This window comes from Caretta caretta, chromosome 2 (assembly GCF_965140235.1).
Source record: "Caretta caretta isolate rCarCar2 chromosome 2, rCarCar1.hap1, whole genome shotgun sequence".
Classification (NCBI taxonomy): domain Eukaryota; kingdom Metazoa; phylum Chordata; order Testudines; family Cheloniidae; genus Caretta; species Caretta caretta.
In genome coordinates, this window is record NC_134207.1 from 32,554,622 (window position 1) to 32,574,666 (window position 20,045).

The 20,045-nt window shown below is 44.8% G+C and overlaps 1 protein-coding gene across 1 annotated transcript in view; it reads left to right on the forward strand.

Annotated features, from left to right (window-relative positions):
• Positions 1-20,045, forward strand: part of NUDCD1 (NudC domain containing 1) — a 149,342-nt gene that overhangs the window by 26,119 nt on the left and 103,178 nt on the right. The gene's annotated exons all lie outside the window — the stretch shown is intronic.

Sequence of the window (20,045 nt, forward strand, 5' to 3'; positions counted from 1 at the left end):
TCGGGGTTCCAGGGGTGTGTCTGTGCGGATTTGATCTTATGCTTTTTCAGGGAGTTTCTTGAGCAAATGCTGTAGTTTCTTTTGGTAACTCTCAGTGGGATCAGAGGGTAATGACTTGTAGAAAGTGGTGTTGGAGAGCTGCTGAGCAGCCTGTTGTTCATATTCCGACCTATTCATGATGATGACAGCACCTCCTTTGTCAGCCTTTTTGATTATGATGTCAGAGTTGTTTCTGAGGCTGTGGATGGCATTGTGTTCTGCACGGCTGAGGTTATGGGGCAAGTGATGCTGCTTTTCCACAATTTCAGCCCGTGCATGTTGGCGGAAGCACTCTATGTAGAAGTCCAGTCTGCTGTTTTGACCTTCAGGAGGAGTCCACCTAGAATCCTTCTTTTTGTAGTGTTGGTAGGGAGGTTTCTGTGGATTAGTATGTTGTTCAGAGGTATGTTGGAAATATTCCTTGAGTCGGAGACGTCAAAAATAGGATTCTAGGTCACCACAGAACTGTTTCACGTTTGTGGGGGTGGAGGGGCAGAAGGAGAGGCCCCGAGATAGGACAGCTGCTTCTGCTGGGCTGAGAGTGTAGTTGGATAGGTTAACAATATTGCTGGGTGGGTTGAGGGAACCATTGCTGTGGCCCCTTGTGGCATGTAGTAGTTTAGAAAGTTTAGTGTCCTTTTTCTTTTGTAGAGAAGCAAAGTGTGTGTTGTAAATGGCTATACAGACTAACACGGCTGTTACTCTGAAACCTATATTTTTAATGACTACTGAATCAGGCTGTCATATCATTAGGTGTTTTGGAGGAGTTCATTAGTCTCACATTTCCTTTTTTATCATAATCAAATCAAAATCAAAATCATAATCAAAAAAGCATGGAAGGCAAGGAGATAATACAGGAAAAAGAGGGAATTGTGTATAAATTATAACCTTAATGTCAGTTAGAGATGCTGAATATTCAGCACTCTTGAAAATCAGATCACTCATTTTGGTGTCTAATTATGGATTTATGAGCTTAACTTCAGGGTCCTATTTTTGAAAATCTGAGCATCTTCATCTTGCATTTTGCATTGGCAGGATTCAACAGCAAGATACCAGACTGGATAAATGATTTCTTTGTCCTGGTATATATTTTTCTTACGTTTTAAACATGGTCCATTCATGATTGTATTGGGTAGGGAAGTTGAATTTGGAAAGGGAAAAAAGTGATCCTGTCAGTCTCAAATAATATACATGGACAGAAGACCAACAGGTTGTATTTAAAACACAAACAATAGGTGGTTACATAAATGTGGGTCAAAGCTGATCTGCAAAAGGTTTTTTAAAGGATCTTCTGGGTGTTTTTATGATGTCTAAAAGTGAATGAGGGAGGAAGAGTTTAAGGTTTTACTTGATTTTTATCTTAGAACAGTGGTTCTCAAACTGGGTCGGGACCCCAAAGTGGGTCACAACCCTGTTTTTGTTGGGTCACCAGGGCTGGCTTAGACTCGCTTGGGCTGAAGCCGAAGCCCGAGCCCCACTGCCCAGGGCCGTAGTCCAAGGGCTTCAGTGCTGGGTGGTGGGACTCAGATTACAGGCCCCCTATCTGAGACTGAAGACCTTGGGCTTCTGCTATGACTCCCCCACCTGTGGCGGCAGGGCTCAGGTGGGTTCAGGCTTCAGTCCCACCGTCTTGGGGTCATGCAGTAATTTTTGTTATCAGAAGGGAGTCTCAGGGTATGTCTACACTATGAAATTGGGTCGAATTTATAGAAGTCGGTTTTTAGAAATCGTTTTTATATAGTCGATTGTGTGTGTCCCCACACAAAATGCTCTAAGTGCATTATCTCAGTGGACTGCTTCCATAGTACTGTGGCTAGCGTCGACTTCTGGAGCGTTGCACTGTGGGTAGCTATCCCACAGTTCCCACAGTCTCCGCCGCCCATTGGAATTCTGGGTCGTTCTGGGTACATGTCGTCAGGCCCTCCCTCCCGTGAAAGCATCAGCAGACAATCGTTTCGTGCTTTTTTTCCTGAGTTACCTGTGCAGACGCCATACCACAGCAAGCATGGAGCCCACTCAGCTCACTGTCACCGTATGTCTCCTGGGTGCTGGCAGACGCGGTACTGCATTGCTACACAGCAACAGCCCATTGTCTTATGGTAGCAGACGGTGCAATAGGCCTGATAACTATCGTCATCATGTCCAAGGTGCTCTTGGCAACCTCGGTAAGGTTGGTCAGGAGCGCCTGGGCAGACATGGGCGCAGGGACTAAAATAGGAGTGACTCGACCAGGTCATTCTCTTTAGTCCTGCCAGCAGTCCTATTGCACCGTCTTCTGGCGAGCAGCCAGGAGATGAGGATGGCTAGCAGTCCTACTGCACCATCTGCTGCCAGCCAAAGATCTAAAAGATAGATGGAGCAGATCAAAACAAGAAATACACTGGATTTGTTTTGTATTCATTTCCTCCCCCCCTCCCTCCATGAAATAAATGGCTGACAATGGTTTCGGTTAGGTCTGTTAGGGGCACCTTGAAAAGTTTAATGGAGATTCAGTCTGCCTAAAATAGTAGGGGGAGGGATAGCTCGGCGGGTTGAGCGTTGGCCTGCTAAACCCAGGATTTTGAGTTCAGTCCTTGAGGGGGCCATTCTGTGTGACAGTTATTTTTGTTTCTCCTTAATGTAAAGCCACCCCCTTTGTTGATTTTAATTCCCTGTAAGCCAACCCTGTAAGCCATGTCGTTAGTCGCCCCTCCCTCCATCAAAGCAATGGCAGACAATCGTTCCGCGCCTTTTTTCTGTGCAGACGCCATACCACGGCAAGCATGGAGCCCGCTCAGATCACTTGGGCAATTAGGAGCACATTAAACAGCACACTCATTATCCAGCAGTATAATGCAGCACCAGAACCTGGCAAAGTGAAACTGGGCGAGTAGGCGACGTCAGCGCGGTGATGAGGACATGAACACAGACTTCTCTCAAAGCACGGGCCCTGGCAATGTGAGCATCATGGTGCAGGTTCATGCAGTGGAACGCTGATTTTGGGCCCAGGAAACAAGCACAGACTGGTGGGGCCGCATAGTGTTGCAGGTCTGGGACGATTCCCAGTGGCTGCGAAACTTTTGCATGCGTAAGGGCACTTACATGGAACTCTGACGTGCTTTCCGCTGCCCTGAGGTGCAAGAATACCGTGATGAGAGCAGCCCTCACAGTTGAGAAGCAAGTGGCAATAGCCCTGTGGAATCTTGCAACACCAGAAAGCTACTGGTCAGTCGGGAATCCATTTGGAGTGGGCAAATCTACTGTTGGGGCTGCTGTGATGCAAGTAGCCAATGCAATCAAAGATCTGCTGATATCAAGGGTAGCGACCCTGGGAAATGTACAGGTCATAGTGGATGGCTTTGTTGCAATGGGATACCCTAACTGTGGTGGGCCATAGACTGAACCCATATCCCTATCTTGGCACCAGAGCACCAAGCCGGTGAGTACAAGCAAGGGGTACTTTTCAATAGTGCTGCAAGCACTGGTGGATCACAAGGGACGTTTCACCAACATGAACGTGGGATGGTCGGGAAAGGTGCATGACGCTCACATTCAGGAACTCTGGTCTGTTTCAAAAGCTGCAGGAAGGGACTTTATTCCCAGACCAGAAAATAACCGTTGGGGATGTTGAAATGCCCATAGTTATCCTTGGGAACCCAGCCTACCCCTTAATGCCATGGCTCATGAAGCCATACACAGGCAGCCTGGACAGTAGTCAGGAGCTGTTCAACTACAGGCTGAGCAAGTGCAGAATGGTGGTAGAATGTGCATTTGAACATTTAAAAGCACGCTGGCGCAGTTTACTGACTTGCTTAGACCTCAGCAAAACCAGTATTCCCATTGTTATTACTGCTTGCTGTGCGCTTCACAATATCTGTGAGAGTAAAGGGGAGACATTTATGGCGGGGTGGGAGGTTGAGGCAAATCGCCTAGCTGCTGGTTACCCACAGCCAGACACCAGGGTGGTTAGAAGAGCACAGGAGGGCACAGTGCGCATCAGAGAAGCTTTGAAAACCAGTTTCATGACTGACCTGGCTACAGTGTGAAAGTTCTGTTTTTCTCCTTGATGAACCCCACCCATTTCCCTCCTTGGTTCACTCTACTTCCCTGTAAGCTAACCACCCTCCCCTCCTCCCTTCGATCCCCGCTTGCAGAGGCAATAAAGTCATTGTTGCTTCACATTCATGCATTCTTTATTTATTCATCACACAAATAAGAGGATAAAGGCCAAGGTAGCACTGGGAGGGGTGGTGGAGGAGGGAAGGACAAGGCCACACAGCCCTTTAAAACTTATTGAATGCCAGCCTTCTGTTGCTTGGGCAATCCTCTGGGTGGAGTGGCCGGAGGGCCCCCTCCCCCCTAACCACCTTTTGGGCATCTGGGTGAGGCTATGGAATTTGGGGAGGAGGGTGGTTGGTTACACAGGGGCTGTAGCAGTGGTCTGTGCTCCTGCTGCCTTTCCTGCAGTTCAACCATATGCTGGAACATATTAGTTTGATCCTCCAGGAGCCTCAGCATTGAATCCAGCCTCCTCTCATCACACTGCTGCCACCTATCAGCTTTAGCCCTCTCTTCAGCCCGCCACCTCTCCTCCCGGTCATTTTGTGCTTTCCTGCACTGTGACATTATCTGTCTCCACGCATTCGTCTGTGCTCTGTCAGTGTGGGAGGACAGCATGAGGTCAGAGAACATTTCATTGCAGTGCTTTCTTTTTTCGCCTTCTAATCTTCGCTAGCCTCTGAGAAGGAGAAATCCTGTGATCCTTGAAACACATGCAGCTGGTGGAGGAAAAAAAGGGACAGTGGTATTTAAAAAGGCACACATTTTACAGATCAATGGGTACACTCTTTCACGGTAAACCTTGTTGTTAACATTACATACATAGCACATGTGCTTTCTTTACAAGGTCGCATTTTGCCTCCCCCCACCGTGTGGCTAACCCCTCCTCCGTCTCCCCTTCCCGTGGCTAACAGCGGGGAACATTTCTGTTCAGCCACAGGCAAACAGCCCAGCAGGAACAGCCACCTCTGAATGTCCCCTTAAGAAAAGCACCCTATTTCAACCAGGTGACCATGAATGATATCCCTCTCCTGAGGATAACACAGAGCAATAAAGAACGGATGTTGTTTGAATGCCAGCAAAGATACACTGCAATGCTTTGTTCTGCAATGATTCCTGACTAAGTGCTACTGGCCTGGCATGGCAAAGTGTGCTACCATGGTGGACGGAATAAGGCTGCCCTCCCCAGAAACCTTTTGCAAATGCTTTGCAAGTACATACAGGAGAGCTTTATGGAGATGTCCTTGGAGGATTTCCGTTCCGTCCCCAGACACGTTAACAGACTTTTCCAGTAGCTGTACTGGCTGCGAATGCTAGGACAAATTAATCATTAAACACGCTTGCTTTTAAACCATGTATACTATTTAAAAAGATACACTCACCAGAGGTCCCTTCTCTGCCTGGCGGGTCTGAGAGGCAGCCTTGGGTGGGTTCAGGGGGTACTGGCTCCAGGTCCAGGGTGAGAAACAGTTCCTGGCTGTCGGGAAAACCGGTTTCTCTGCTTGCTTGCTGTGAGCTATCTTCCTCGTCCCCAAAACCTGCTTCTGTGTTGCCTCCATCTCCATTGAAGGAGTCAAACAACATGGTTGGGGTAGTGGTTGCTGAACCCCCTAAAATGGCATGCAGCTCATCATAGAAGCAGCATGTTTGGGGCTCTGACCCGCAGTGGCTGTTCGCTTCTCTGGTTTTCTGGTAGGCTTGCCTTAGCTCCTTAAGTTTCACGTGGCATTGCTTCGGGTCCCTGTAATGGCCTCTGTCCTTCATGCCCTGGGAGATTTTTGACAAATGTTTTGGCATTTCAAAAACTGGAAATGAGTTCTGATAGCACGGATTCCTCTCCCCATACAGCGATCAGATCCCATACCTCCTGTTCGCTCCATGCTGGAGCTGTTTTGCGATTCTGGGACTTCATCATGGTCACCTCTGCTGATGAGCTCTGCACTCACCTGCAGCTTGCCACGCTGGCCAAACAGGAAATTGAAATTCAAAGTTCGCTGTTCTTTTCTTGTCTACCTGGCCAGTGCATCTGAGTTGAGAGTGCTGTCCAGAGTGGTCACATTGGAGCACTCTGGGATAGCTTCCGGAGGCCAATACCGTCTAATTGCATCCACAGTACTCCAAATTCTACCCGGCAAGGCCGATTTCAGCGCTAATCCCCTTGTCAGGGGTGGAGTAAAGAAATCAATTTTAAGAGCCCTTTAAGTTGAGAAAAAGGGCTTCGTCGTGTGGATGGGTGCAGGGTTAAATTGATTTAACGCTGCTAAATTCGACCAACTCCTAGTGTGGACCAGAGCTCAGTGCAGTGAAGTTTGAGAACCCCTGTCTTAAAAGTATCAAGAATGTGAAGTCTGGTCTTCCTTGGTTTTGCTGGAGGATCTCATGTGGGGATCAGTTCATGCCTATTGTAAACTCTCACACATTAATGGAAGGGGTGAGGAGGTGTTCCATGAAGAAGTCATTTATATAATGTTAATCGCTGGAGTTTTAGCTATTAAACTAAACAACGCAAAAATACTCCAAAGCAGAATTTTAAATATAAAAATATTTTGTCTTGATTGTTTGATGTCTCAATTTTTTTGATGTCATAGCTTCATTAGTTCTACCTTCACTAGTCTTTCAAAATGTAAAAGACTTGAATTCCTAGGCTGTGTTTTTATTAGGAGAACAAAAGCGTGCTTTTACCTTGGCCTAATTTTTAATTTAACCTGTTTAACTCGTGAAAACTACAAACTACCTGGTCTTCATTAGGATTTTACCTCCAGTTAGTTAAAAATACAGCTATTTTTCATAATCAGCACAAAGCCCTACTAGATTTAAAAAAAAAACAAACAAAAAAAACACTTAAGAGATTCTGTAATCCCATAAAGACACAAAGGGCACAAGCCAAATATACTTTCTCCTACCCTCCTTGTACATTCTTCTTTGTATTGGGCTAAAAACCTCTCAACATTGTGTTTGCCATGTATTATGTCTTGCGTAGAAGATAGATTTGAAAGAGCTGTTACTCTTATGTGTTTGTTTACACTTACTGTGAGCAGTGGTGATTGCCAACTATGTTGGCTTTAATTACGGCTGTCAATTAATCACCGTTAACTCACGAGATTAACTCCAAAATTAATTGCAAGTAAAAAAAATTAATTGCGATTAATTGCACTTATAACAATAGAATACCAATTGCTATTTATTAAATATTTTTGGATGTTTTTCTACATTTTAAATATTGATTTCAATTACAACACAATACAAAGTGTACAGTGCTCACTTTATACTATTTATTACAAATATATGCACTGTAAAGAAAATAGTATTTTTCAGTTCACCTCATACAAGTACTGAAGTGCAATCATGCAAGTGTAACTTACAAATGTAAATTTTGTTTTGTTACATAACTGCACTCAAAAACAACAGTGTAAAACTTTAGAGCCTATAAGTCCACTCAGTCCTCTTTATTCTGCCAATCGCTAAGACAAACAAGTTTGTTTACATTGACAGGAGATATTGCTGCTTGCTTCTTATTTACAGTCACCTGAAAGTGAGAACAGGCGTTCACATAGCACTTTTGTAACCGGCGTCGCAAGATATTTACGTGCCAGAATCGCTGAAGAGTCATATGTCCCTTCATGCTGCAGCCACCATTCCAGAGGACGTACTTCCATGCTGATGATGCTCCATTAAAAATAATGCATCAATTCAATTTGTGACTGTACTTCTTCGGGGGAGAATTGTATGTCTCCTGCTCTATTTTACCTGCATTCTGCATATATTTCATGTTATAGCAGCCTCACATGATGACCGATCACATGTTCATTTTAAGAACACTTTCACTGCAAATTTGACAAAATGCAAAGGTACTGATGTGAGATTTCTGAAAATAGCTCCAGCACTCTACCCAAGGTTTAAGAATCTGAAGTACCGTCCAAAATCTGAGAGGGATGAGGTGTGCCGCATGCTTTTAGAAGTCTTAAAAGAGCAACACTCTGATGCGGAAACTACACAACTCAAACCACCAAAAAAGAAAATCCACCTTCTGCTGGTGGCAGCTGACTCAGATGATGAAAATGAACATGCATCACTCTGCACTGCTTTGGATTGTTATCAAGCAAAACCCATCAGCATGGAAGCATGTCCTCTGGAATGGTGGTTGAAGCACAAAGGGACATATGACTCTTGAGCGATTCTGGCACGTAAATATCTTGTAATGCCAGATACAACAGTGCCATGCGAATGCCTGTTCTCACTTTCAGGTGACATTGTAAACAAGAAGCAGGCAGCATTCTCTCCTGCAAATTGTAACCAACCTTGTTTGTCTGAGTGACCAACATGGCTGACCAAGAAGTAGGACTGAGTGGACTTGTAGGAGCTAAAGTTTTACATTTGTTTCATTTTTGAATGCAGGATTTTTTTGTACATAATTCTACATTTGTAAGTTCAACTTTCATGATAAAGAGGTTGCACTACAGTACTTGAATTAGGTGACAATTTTTGTTTTTTATAGTGCAAATATTTGTAATCAAAATAAATATAAAGTGAACATGTACACTTTGTATTCTGTTGTAACTGAAATTAATATATTTGAAAACTTAGTAAACATCCAAAAATATTTAAAATAAATGGTATTTTATTGTTTAACAGCGCAATTAATTGCGATTAATTTTTTTAATCACTTGACAGCCCTAGTTTTAATATGCATTTTTATGGGATTATAATAGAGGCTGCACTGCAATTTCAACATTTGCATGTGACGTTTTTCCAGCTAGCAGTTTATAATTGAATTAAAATGAATGAGACCGCATTAAACAGAGTTTCAAATTACCTTACTAATCTCCTGTTTGTGATAAGTAGATATATGCAGTGTCATGCAGTAGCTGACAGCTATTTATTTGGAGAGCTTTCCTCGTTGCTGGGTGGAAAAAAACCCCCTGTGTTTAATATGTAGTTTAATATGAAGACTATAATGCTCATGAGGGTGAGGTAGACACAGTGCAAGCTTTTTCTCTTGCCCAGGTATTGCAGCTCATTCATATCTATGCTACAGATAATCCATGCCTTAAGCATCACTGCTAATTGAGTGAAAAAAAATCTTCCTTCGAAGATGCATGGCAGATCCAGACTCTGTGTTCTTAAAGTCACAGATCTCCGGATTTGGATATGAAAACTTTTTGGAGGCAACATCTGAGGTATGGATCTGAGAAGTTTGTGCTTGAAGCTTGTTGAACTGTATGTGAGCTAATGAAAGGTTCCTTCTCGCTCTCTCCTACTGGCTCTCTTTTCTTTACAGCCTTTTTCTTCCAAATCAACCTCTCCAATCACTTCCCAGAGATCCACCTGCCCTTTTTGTGAAGTGATCATCTGTTCTCCTTGAAAATCTGTCCCAACTTCTTTGTACCCTGTTAACGTTTTCCATCCTGTTCTGGTGTAGGAATGCCAGATGAAAATTTTAAAATGAGATGTGGGCTTCCACTCCACAGTGGGATGAGTCTGACTTGAAGACTTTTCATCTGATGGCTCACCCCACTGCATTTGTCCCACAATTTTTTCTCCCCCTTTCCAGAGGGACTTGCTGCCCTCTCTACCTGCACCATACTGATATGGTTTGTTTATTTCTATTATGGTAGCCCCTATTTAATAAGTTTATACAAAATTAAAGATCAGGGTCCTGTTATGATAGGCACTGTACAAACAAGAAATAAAGAAGACTGCCTGCCTGAGAGGATTTACCATCCAGTCATCTGATATGAAATGGTCATTGGGCTCAGACGGAAGTTGGAGGGTGGAGTTGAGAGGATAAGGTAACAATTAAAAAATGGAAGTCTTGGCTCACATGTTGCCTAATCAGAATTGGTGTCTTAATAGTACTGTTCATCTCCATGATTCTCTTCTCCCACAGCCTCCCAACACATACACCTTACTTTCTTTTCCTTCCATACGTAAGCATGATGCTCCTTAAAAGAATATACTCTACCTTCATTGTCTGTTTCTGGGCAGATTACTGCCTCCTGGACCTGAAGATGGCATATCCGTATGGCTTCGTCAGCTCTATAGTATTGATCTTATATATTGCAAGGATTCCCAATCATCTGGACATCTTTAAGACTGTAGGCTTGTGGGGGGCAGGTACTGTCTGTCTGTGTGTGTATCTTTCACTGGCAAACAATATTGTCACAGTATTTCTTATTTGTTTATTAACAGTCTACTATGTCCCTTTTGCATGGCCGCATTTTTTTTGTGCCACTGTACTCTAGCAGTTCAAACATTTATTCACAAAAGACCACTGCAAAATTAGACCTGCTTAGATAGTTTTAACTGACATTAGGACGTTTTCAATGCAATTGTGTGACTATTGACAGTGTTTCTGAGTTACAGTCACTGCAATCTGCATCTTGTCTTATATCCTCAACATGCAAAAGCTGATGTGGATAGGAAAAACATAGCTGAGGACATGAAATCCAAGGCTGGGGCTGAAGAGTATGGGTGAATTGCCAATCTAAACACAGGCCTATTGTTGCAAACCCTACTATAGCTCCCTTCAGCACCGAGCAGGCATCAGCTGTTGCTACTGGAGCAACAAAATTGTTCTTCCCCTGAAATAGGGCATGACCGAGTGGGATATATCAGAGTTCCGCATTTCACACAATTCTGTTTTGTGTGGAAATATTGGACACTGACTGACTGCACAAGCCTGGACATACTCACAGACAATCTGTTTTACTGTATTCCAAACAGATGCCTTCCCCAAGAAAGATGTTTGATACCTCATTGAAGGGCTATCATTAAGAGAAACCAAAGACCACAATCTGGGGCCAGTGATTTTGAGTGTCTTTTGACTAGTGTCCTACCCCCATGAAACAATGGGTTTTCTACCAGAAGCCCTTAAGGGGGGAAGGGGCAGGTGGGTGGATCTATAACTTTCTAGGACTGGGGTGGCCAACCTGAGCCTGAAGAGGAGCCAGAATTTACCAATGTACATTGCCAAAGAGCCACAGTAATATGTAATGATTATATATGTCTAATGGCCAGGGTCAGTTACAGCGGCCCTTGCATTCAGGTCAGCATGTCAATATAGTCAATATAACAGCCTCCAGACATGGGGCAGTGCGGCCTAGCGACCGGAGTCAATATCATGACCCCCAGACACAGGGCAGTGTAGCCTAGTGGCTAGTACTTATGCCACCAGGTGGGGGCGATGGCCTGGGTAGGAGCGCTCAGGCCCACCTGACTCCACCAGACCCCGACCCAGGGCCCTAACAGTGGCTGAGTGGTCCGCCTCTGGATCAGTGAGGAATCCCACCGAAACACACTGACCTCACTCAGGTGAGAAATACCACTTGTTCACCCGCCCTGGGTCATTTCCTGCTGTGTTTCCCGAAGCCACAGTCCATGGGGTATCGGGGTCTTGGGCTCCTCAGTGTGGATGATTCCCTGGGACTCATCTTGTCACAGACCTCCAGTCTGACTCTCAGGATCTCTGGCTCCTGCAGGCAAGGACTAGGACAGCTCTTCAAGGTCCTTCCCCTCCAGCAGCCAGTCCTGAATGAGCTGCTCCCTTTTATACCTTGTCTCCAGCTGGAGCATGCCCAGCAGGGCTGTGGGGGCATGGCCTGCTCAGCCCAGAGAGTGGCGTTAACCCTCACAGTATCAGTGCGGGGCAAGTGTGCCCCGTCACATGAACAGATTTCAATCTGTCATCTTACAAAATTCTGTTATTTCCATCTGGGATATGTGACAAAGCTCCGACCTTGTCTCAGTGGGTTCTGCGCTTCCAGGCGGATTACGCTAGCCTCAGAGGCTCACTGTGACCCTTCACGTAGCCCTTCTCTCTCGAGAGGCAAGGATCACAGCCTACTGAGCCACTTTCATCATAAGCCAGGAAGGGAGGTGGGAAGAAGCAACCCTCCCTCGCACAGTCTCTGTTGTCTCACAGTCTCTGTGATTAATCAGGAAAAGTGGGGGCAGAAGAGGGGGGTTGGGAAGCCCAGGCCTGCCTTCTACCCTAATATAACAGCTATTGGTAGCTGACTTCTTGAAACAGGACGAGTACAATTCTCTGGGCCACTTCCCCACAGCAGCTCCCTCCCCCGACCCAACATCTACTTCACCCTTACCTCAGGACCTTCTTCCTTGTGCCTGATAGGGTTTGTACTGCCCAGCTTCCCCAGCAGCACAGCTTCTTCCTAAAGCTCCTGACATGCGTCTCTAACTGGGAGGCTTTTAACTAGTTCCAGCCAGCCCTTGATTGGCTTTAGGTGTCCCAATCAACCTAGCTGTCTCCACTGCTTTCGAGAAGGATCTTAATTGGCCCCAGGTGTCTTGATTAACCCGGAGTAACTGCCATTTGGTTACCATGGTAACAGGGATTTGTTTAGCTTGGGGCTAACATACCTGTTTCTCACTACTTTCCTGTTCATCTGGCCTTGCCCCGTCACTGATGTTGCTTCGTCAGTGACTAAAGGGGACTTCAGACAATCGGCTTCAGCACTAAAAGGATCAATCAGAAATCTGATTTGAGGTCTTTTCCGCTGCAAATCTTGGAATCTTTCCTTAACTTTCCCAAACTATCCTTAAGGTCTTTAATCACACTCACTTATCTAGTTGTGCTCCGTTTTAGGGGTTCTTCTGCACCTTCTTTTGATCGCTTGAAGTTGTGGCATTTAGGGAAAGTGTCAGCTCTCCCTCAAGCATTTGTCTGTGAAACAACTGCAGTTTGTTCATTAATGCAAATATGCTTTGCACTAGATCAGACAGCAACTGGAATTTTCCTTGTAAGTCTGTATTCAGTTTATCCAAATGCAGCAGCATTTCTTCAAGAAATGTTAAATCTAGAACCCACCCAGGATCTGTAAGCTCGGGGTGTATTCTGTGCTTCTTCTCCGTAAACAATTTTACTGGTTCCAGGAGCTTGAAAAAACAGGAAATAACTTTACCTCTTGAGACCCATTGAATTGTGCAGTGAAATGGCAAATTGGCAGGGGAGTTGTCTTCATCCTGTTCTTCAATTAGAATTTGAAATTGTCTGTGCTTTGAGTGCATTTGAGTGAATGAAATTCACAATGTACAAGTGAGGTTTCATGACGTGATCAAATCTGAGATTTGTAGATACCAGTTGCTCCTGGTGAATAATACAGTGAAATGTCCAAAATTCAGGAAAGCTCTCATCAGACTTACAAATCCCTACTAATCCATTCACAGATCCCCACATGGCCTGAGCCCCATCCGTTGCAATGGCACTGAGCTTCTGTAAAGGCAAGTTGTTGTTTTTTTTTTTTTTCAGCTACCAACATTAACACCTCCTTTAGATCTTGTCCACGAGTTCTGTCCTTTAGTGACATGATATCGAGGAGTTCTTCCCTTACAACATAGTCGTCAGACATAGTGTGAACAAATACCGATTGTGATGGATTGGATCACAGAAACCCCCTTTAGGACTGCCACCTGATGTGCTGAGACTACTCCTGAACCTGTTTCCCCTGGCAGCTTGGGACTTCAGTGCCCTGCCTGGTTTAAGCCAGACACACTAGCCTGCTGCAAACCCAGACCTAGCTCTGAACCACGTTCCTCAACAGCTGCAGGCTTAACTGAAAACAGCTTAAGTTCCTGTCTTTAACAATCAGATGCCCAGCTCCCAATGGGGTCCAAACCCCAAATAAATCCGTTTTACCTCATATAAAGCTTATGCAGGATAAACTCATAAATTGTTCACCCTCTATAACACTGATAGAGAGAGATGCACAGCTGTTTGCCCCCCCTCCCCCAGGTATTAATACATACTCTTGGTTAATTAATAAGTAAAAAGTGATTTTTTAGTAAATACAAAAAGTAGAATTTAAGTGGTTCCAAGTAGTAACAGACAGAACAAAGTAAATTACCAAACTAAAATAAAACATGCAAGTCTATGCCTAATACAGTAAAAAAGTGATTACAGATGAAACTTCACCCTCAGAGATGTTCCCATGAGTGTCTTTTACAGACTAGCTCCTTCTAGTCTGGGTCCAGCAATCACTCCCACCCCTGTGGTTACTGTCCTTTTGTTCCAGTCTCTTTCAGGTATCCTTTGGGCGGTGGAGAGGCTATCTCTTTAACCAGCTGAAGACAAAATGGAGGGGTTTACAGGGACTTAAATAGACTTTCTCTTGTGGGTGGTCCCCCTTCTCTCTCCTATCCAGAATTCATCTCCAAGATGGAGTTTTGGAGTCACATGGGCGAGTCACATGTCTATGCGTGACTGAGTTCTTTACCAGCCAGGCCACATTCCTGGGAAAGTGCAGATGTGGAGTGGCATCTCCCAAGTTCATTGTTGGCTTAAGTGTTTCTTGATTGGGCACTTACTGAGAATAGTCTTTTTTTAGGAAGCTTACCAACTGCTTCACTGAGGCTACTTAAAATTAAACAAGTACATAGCCAATATTCATAACTTTGAATATAAAAATGATGCATGCATACAAATAGGATGAATATATTCAGTAGATCATAACATTTAGAGATATGTTACAAGGCATATGTAGCATAAAACATATTTCAGCTATGTCATTATATACATTCATAGGCATGTTCCCATAAAGCATTATGGGGTGCAACGTTAACCGATAATTGAGGTTTATCCTATACATCACACGACTCATCCAAAGCGATCTCAAATATTCACACTGCTGAAGTTGAGTGCAGTTGTGATTTGATGTCACTTTCCAGGTCACAGATTTGGCGTTCTATTGTGTGGTGTGAAAGCTGCAGGCCAGAAATTTTCTTTTGTAGATTCTCGTTCTCTGGTGACAGCATTGAAATCGCATCAGTGAGGCACGTTTTTATAAACTCGCCTTCAGAATATGGCTTTTTCGCACGGACTATGTGCCAGGCCACTTAATAGGAGGCTAACATTACAGCCTGCAATCTGTTTGCACATCTGGTGAAGAACTGGGCTTCTACATATGTATGTTTGTTTTTTTCAAAGTTTTCAGTTTTAAAGTATGGCGTTCAGAACCTTGTGGGAATTCTTGATCCATATGTACATGGCTCGAAGCGAAATGGTGCTGCAAGGTTAAAGATTTGAATTGAGAGATACATGTCTGGCAAAGAAGACACATGGCCTTACCGTTATGTTCAACGAAAAAGTACTTATTCTCCCAGTCCTGTTGGAAGCCTCGATTTTCATCTGCATATTTTTTTTTCCATTTTCACCTGCCTTCCATTGTTAGATGGTGTAAGAAAAATTTTGATAAAAATTTCCATAGCAGCACAAACGGTGTTTACACTCCCATTTCTGAGTCCAAACTGAGTAATGTGCTCACTGTGAGCAGTTGTGTAATGTCACAGGAGTGATGTGACATAACGACTATGGAAGCTACTCACCATCTGCTTGTGCAAAGATTCAAGGAGACAGGCGCCCACTTTCCAAAGTGCCGGGGGGTGCTCGACCCCCAGCTCTGCCCCGGCTTTGCCCCCACGCCACCTCTTCCCACAAATCTCCAGCCCCACCCTGCCTCTTCCTTCCCCCGTCCTACCCTCGCCCCAGCTCATTCTGCCCTTTCCCCCGAGCACCACATCCTTGCTGCTCCCCCCAGAGTCTCCTCTATGCTGCAAAACAGCTGATTGCGGTGGGTGGGAGGCATGGGGAGGGGGAGGCGCTGATTGGCGGGGCTGCTAGAGGGCAGGAGGTGTTGGAGGAGGGGGCTGTTAGGGCTGCTGGTGGGTACTGAGCATGTAGATGGGTGGGAGACTGGGGGAGGAGCGAGGAAGTGGCACGCTCGGGGGAGGGGACAGGAAGGGGCAGGAGCCTTGGAGGAAGGGGTGGAGTGGGGGCAGGACCTGGGGCAGAACTGGGGGTTGAGCACCCCCTGGCACATTGGAAAGTTGGCGCCTGTGGCTCTAGTCCTGGAGTCGGCGCCTATGCAAGGAGATGTATATTAATTTCTGAAGAGCCTCATGCAGCTCTGGAGCTGCTGGTTGGCCACCTTTGTCCTAAGAGCACAGGGGGAAGACATAGGTCTGTTTAAGAGCGGGATTCTGCTATGTGTAGGGGGATTGACCATGTGTGAGCAGGACTTGCACGAGAGAGGACAGGTGGATTCTGCCCACCCTGACACAGAATCCCAGAAAGGGTGAGCTGAGACTGGGTTTGTGTGTCTCAGGATTTATGTTTCAAAGGTCGGTGACTTTAACAAAGTCACTGTGATTAAGAAATTCCTTTGCTTAGGGCTTGGCTTCAGTTGCGAGTTACAGTGCAATAAAGTAGCTCCAGGCGCCCTAGCTCACTCCCCGTTCACACTGGCAAGGCACTTAGAGCGCTCTAACTCCGCGGCTACGGTGCTGCTGGTACTCCACCTTGGCGAGAAGATTAATGCTTGTTGCATAGTGGCTGAAACGCCCGGGCGTCAACGTGAACGAGGTGTTGCATTACTGCACCCTACATCCCAAGGAAGGGTGTCAGACCACAGATCTGACCCCGAGAGTGTGCCCTCCCAAAGAGAGTTAGGAACTAGGAGCAATGACCAAAAAATGCTACCCAGACCCAGTTGGCCTTGGAAGCATGTGGCACCCAGAAATTGGCTCTATGCACGACAGACTGGTGAAGGGGTCTTGGGCCAGGTTATCTCTCAGAGCGTTCCCTAGGAATAAAAGATGCTTCCACTGAAGCCCCTTTCCTACTTGCCCCCATGTGATAGCACATGTCACTACTGATGCCTTATTGAGCCTTTTCTAAACTGTTAATATTGAAACGTTGGTGGGTGAAAAATATTTAAAATAAACACTTACCATGTTTGTAGCTTTACAAAAGAACATCTTAAAATTGTTACATGGCCTGCCCACCGATTTGTTAAAATAATACACCAGTAGGCAAATCCAAAGAAAAAAATAACTGCTGATTTAATATTTGGGGTGGATGGGAGGAATGTGGGACAGTTCTGTAATTTAGCAAGGCTAGAGATTGTTGAAAAGATGTACATCTGTGTAAACAAGTTATTGCATCATACATTGAGAGATAAGAGAAAAATTCAGTACTTCTGCTGTGGAGATTTCACGATTGGCTTATAAAATAATACTTCTACTTTAGTGAAACTGGCAGTACCCTAAGGAATATGTTTCTGTTTCTAATAATTGTGCTTGGGTGTGCTGCTTTAGTGTATCTGTGCCTCCCTTGTTTATTAATAGCACTCATAGCTGAAAAGTTAGAGTGACATACTGATCTAACTGCAAATTGATTCAGCAAGCAAGTCAGGAATGTATTCAGTGTGTTTGTTGCTTTACCCATAGTAAATGCTAACCATTCAGGCATGGTTACCTTGGAGATCTTGGTTATGAAACAGACCTTTAGATTTTAGGTAAATAGAAGCTGATATGATGATGGAATTGATTTTTAAGGGAAGAACATCTTCTGACCTTTGGCACCGTCTAAGAGAGCTTCTTTGATATTTTATATTGGTGCGACGATACACAGATTGAACTGTATGTGACAGAAAGCCTAGCCATACAATTGAATAATGTAGTATGCCGTTATCAATCCTATCTATTTTGTCTAATAGCTATATAGCACTCATCACCATGGTGTCTTGGTGCTAGGGTATAGGCATAATATAATTTAAAAACAATAAAGGCAACATATATTTCATCTTTCAAATTGGTAATGAGCAATTTTTCTATACCACTGCAGTTGCAAGGCTTTATATGTAATTTTAAGATATTGGTATTCAGTTTTCTGTGCATAAAATGGACACCTGTTTGTGAAGATCGATGTTTGTTTTCCTGTTAGTAATTATGTGTATTTGATGCTTACAATTGGTAAGAAAAGAAGATGCATCAGATAAAATGTAGAGTATTACATATCAAGATATAAAATCCCATTGTATCTTTTTATTATAACAACACAAAACTTTTGTTTGAGTGGTTGAAATGTCCATTACTGCATGCGTGTGCGCGCGTGCATGCGTACCTTATGCACTGGTATGGGAGAATTTTCCATACCAGTAGGGGCAGCCATGCCTGTGACCTTATGTCCCATGTACTCCAAGCCGAGGGTATAAATGGCGGTGCTGCCCTGTCCATCCTTCAGTTCCTTCTTACAGGTATGGATGATATTCAGAGAGTGATGTCAGCTTGATTCCTCCTGTGAAAGTGCCTTCGTAGTTAGTTGTCTGTCCGGTTATAGTTAACCGCACTTGTTTTGGGGTCCCTTTGGATCCTCTTTCATTTTTTCCCCTTTTGTCCCACTCCCCTCCCTTCCTCTTTTTTTGTCAATAGTTTGTGGGGTCCGGGCTGTGCCCTGTACTTGGCAAGCCTGTAACAAGGCCTTCCAACTTCAAGCCCTGCTCCAGGTGTGTCACATTGATGTCTATGAGTGATCCTCAGTCTTGCTGTTTTGAAGTGCTTGGGTGAGGATCACATCAGGATGGGTGTCCAATTTTCCAGGGCTTCCAGACAAGAACTAAGCAGCAAAGAGAACAGTTTCTCAGATACATTCTCATGGAGGTCGCCCTTTTGCTTGGCATCAGACTCACTTGTGTTGGATCAAGGGAGTTCCTCAATTACTCCTTTCAGGAGTGGTCCTATGACCTTATATCTATGGACATACAGGAGGAGATCCCCCTCACTGGAACAGTCTTCAAAGACACACAAGCATTTTGAACACCCTTGACCTTCAAAGCTTACAAAGAGATCATCAGAATCCTTGGTATGGGACTCCTCTGCTACAGAAGTTAGCCATTCCGATACCGAAGATAGCACCCTTCAGCCTGCCGCTTCCCAGTACCACAACCTGGTGACTCTTTTAGAGCTGAGTCGTTGTCTCTGGTACCTGTTCCAAGACTGTTAGGCCAGCTACTTCCTTGACACAAACAGTGGAGCTATCGACCCTTTTCACAGTGGGGCAGAGACCCCTTGCAGTACAGATCACTCTGGAGGCTTATTCAGCTGGAAAAGATCTTCTGAGCTTTTTGGTACTGCCCTTGCTGATCATCCAGACCAACAGTGTCCTGCTGGGGCAGTTGCACATGGTGCCAATATCTGTATGTGTTATGGCACTTGTGACTTCAAGCTCAATATTGCTTCCCTCGATCCCCTAATGCCAGCTCCAAGATCACCATGGTACTGATGGCCACTGATACTGATAGCCAGGAAGGCCCTGATGTTGCCACCAGTATGTCCCATCATAAATCACAGTCTTGATCTCGGCATTGCACCACCCTTACTTACAGAGTCCTGAGAATGTGAAATGGATTCCTACCTTTCCCACTTCAGAGAATCCAGGGCATCCTCCAGGAACCATTTCCCCTCTCATCGAAGTTGTGCCAACAAGAACAGGTTGAAAGACTGGAGTCCTGGTGTAGACGCAACTGGTGTCTGCTGCTATACCAGCCATACATTCACGTATTCCCAATGCCTGAGTTCAACTGTGCCTGACTTGCCTCATCTATCCAGGTGGCCATCAGTGCCCACATATCCACTTCAGATCAGCTGGCAGCACAGTCATAAGAATGCTACTGAGAAGACATGCTATCCAAAGAAATTGATTTCTGGGGAAACAGCACACAGTGTGCGCAGTGGTATGTGCTCAGTTAAGTAGCTTCTAGAAACCATGACCGTTGTGCAATGGAGTTCAGAAAATGGGCCAGACAGACCAGCTAATCAGTGACCTGTGCACTATGGGCTAGTACTTGGGGAATTTATTTGCACCAGAGGGACTATTATTCCAGCGTTACCCATCCATAATGACACTGCATTATTGGAATTTGGCACAGCAGAGAACCATGTGGTGGTTAGAAGCCAATCTAATCCGAATAGCACTATGAACAGCTGTGCATTGTTGGGAGTAACTCTATATGTGGACATGAGGTGTATTTCAGATGTGTCAGGGAACCGAGCGGCAGTTAGCATGACACATTTCTGCAGTATTGATAAGGCCTTCATTAGGAAAAATAAATGTTTGCTAGTTCTCCCCAGGAATGGGTCCATATGCTTGACTAGGGATCAGTTTGGCTAAGGAC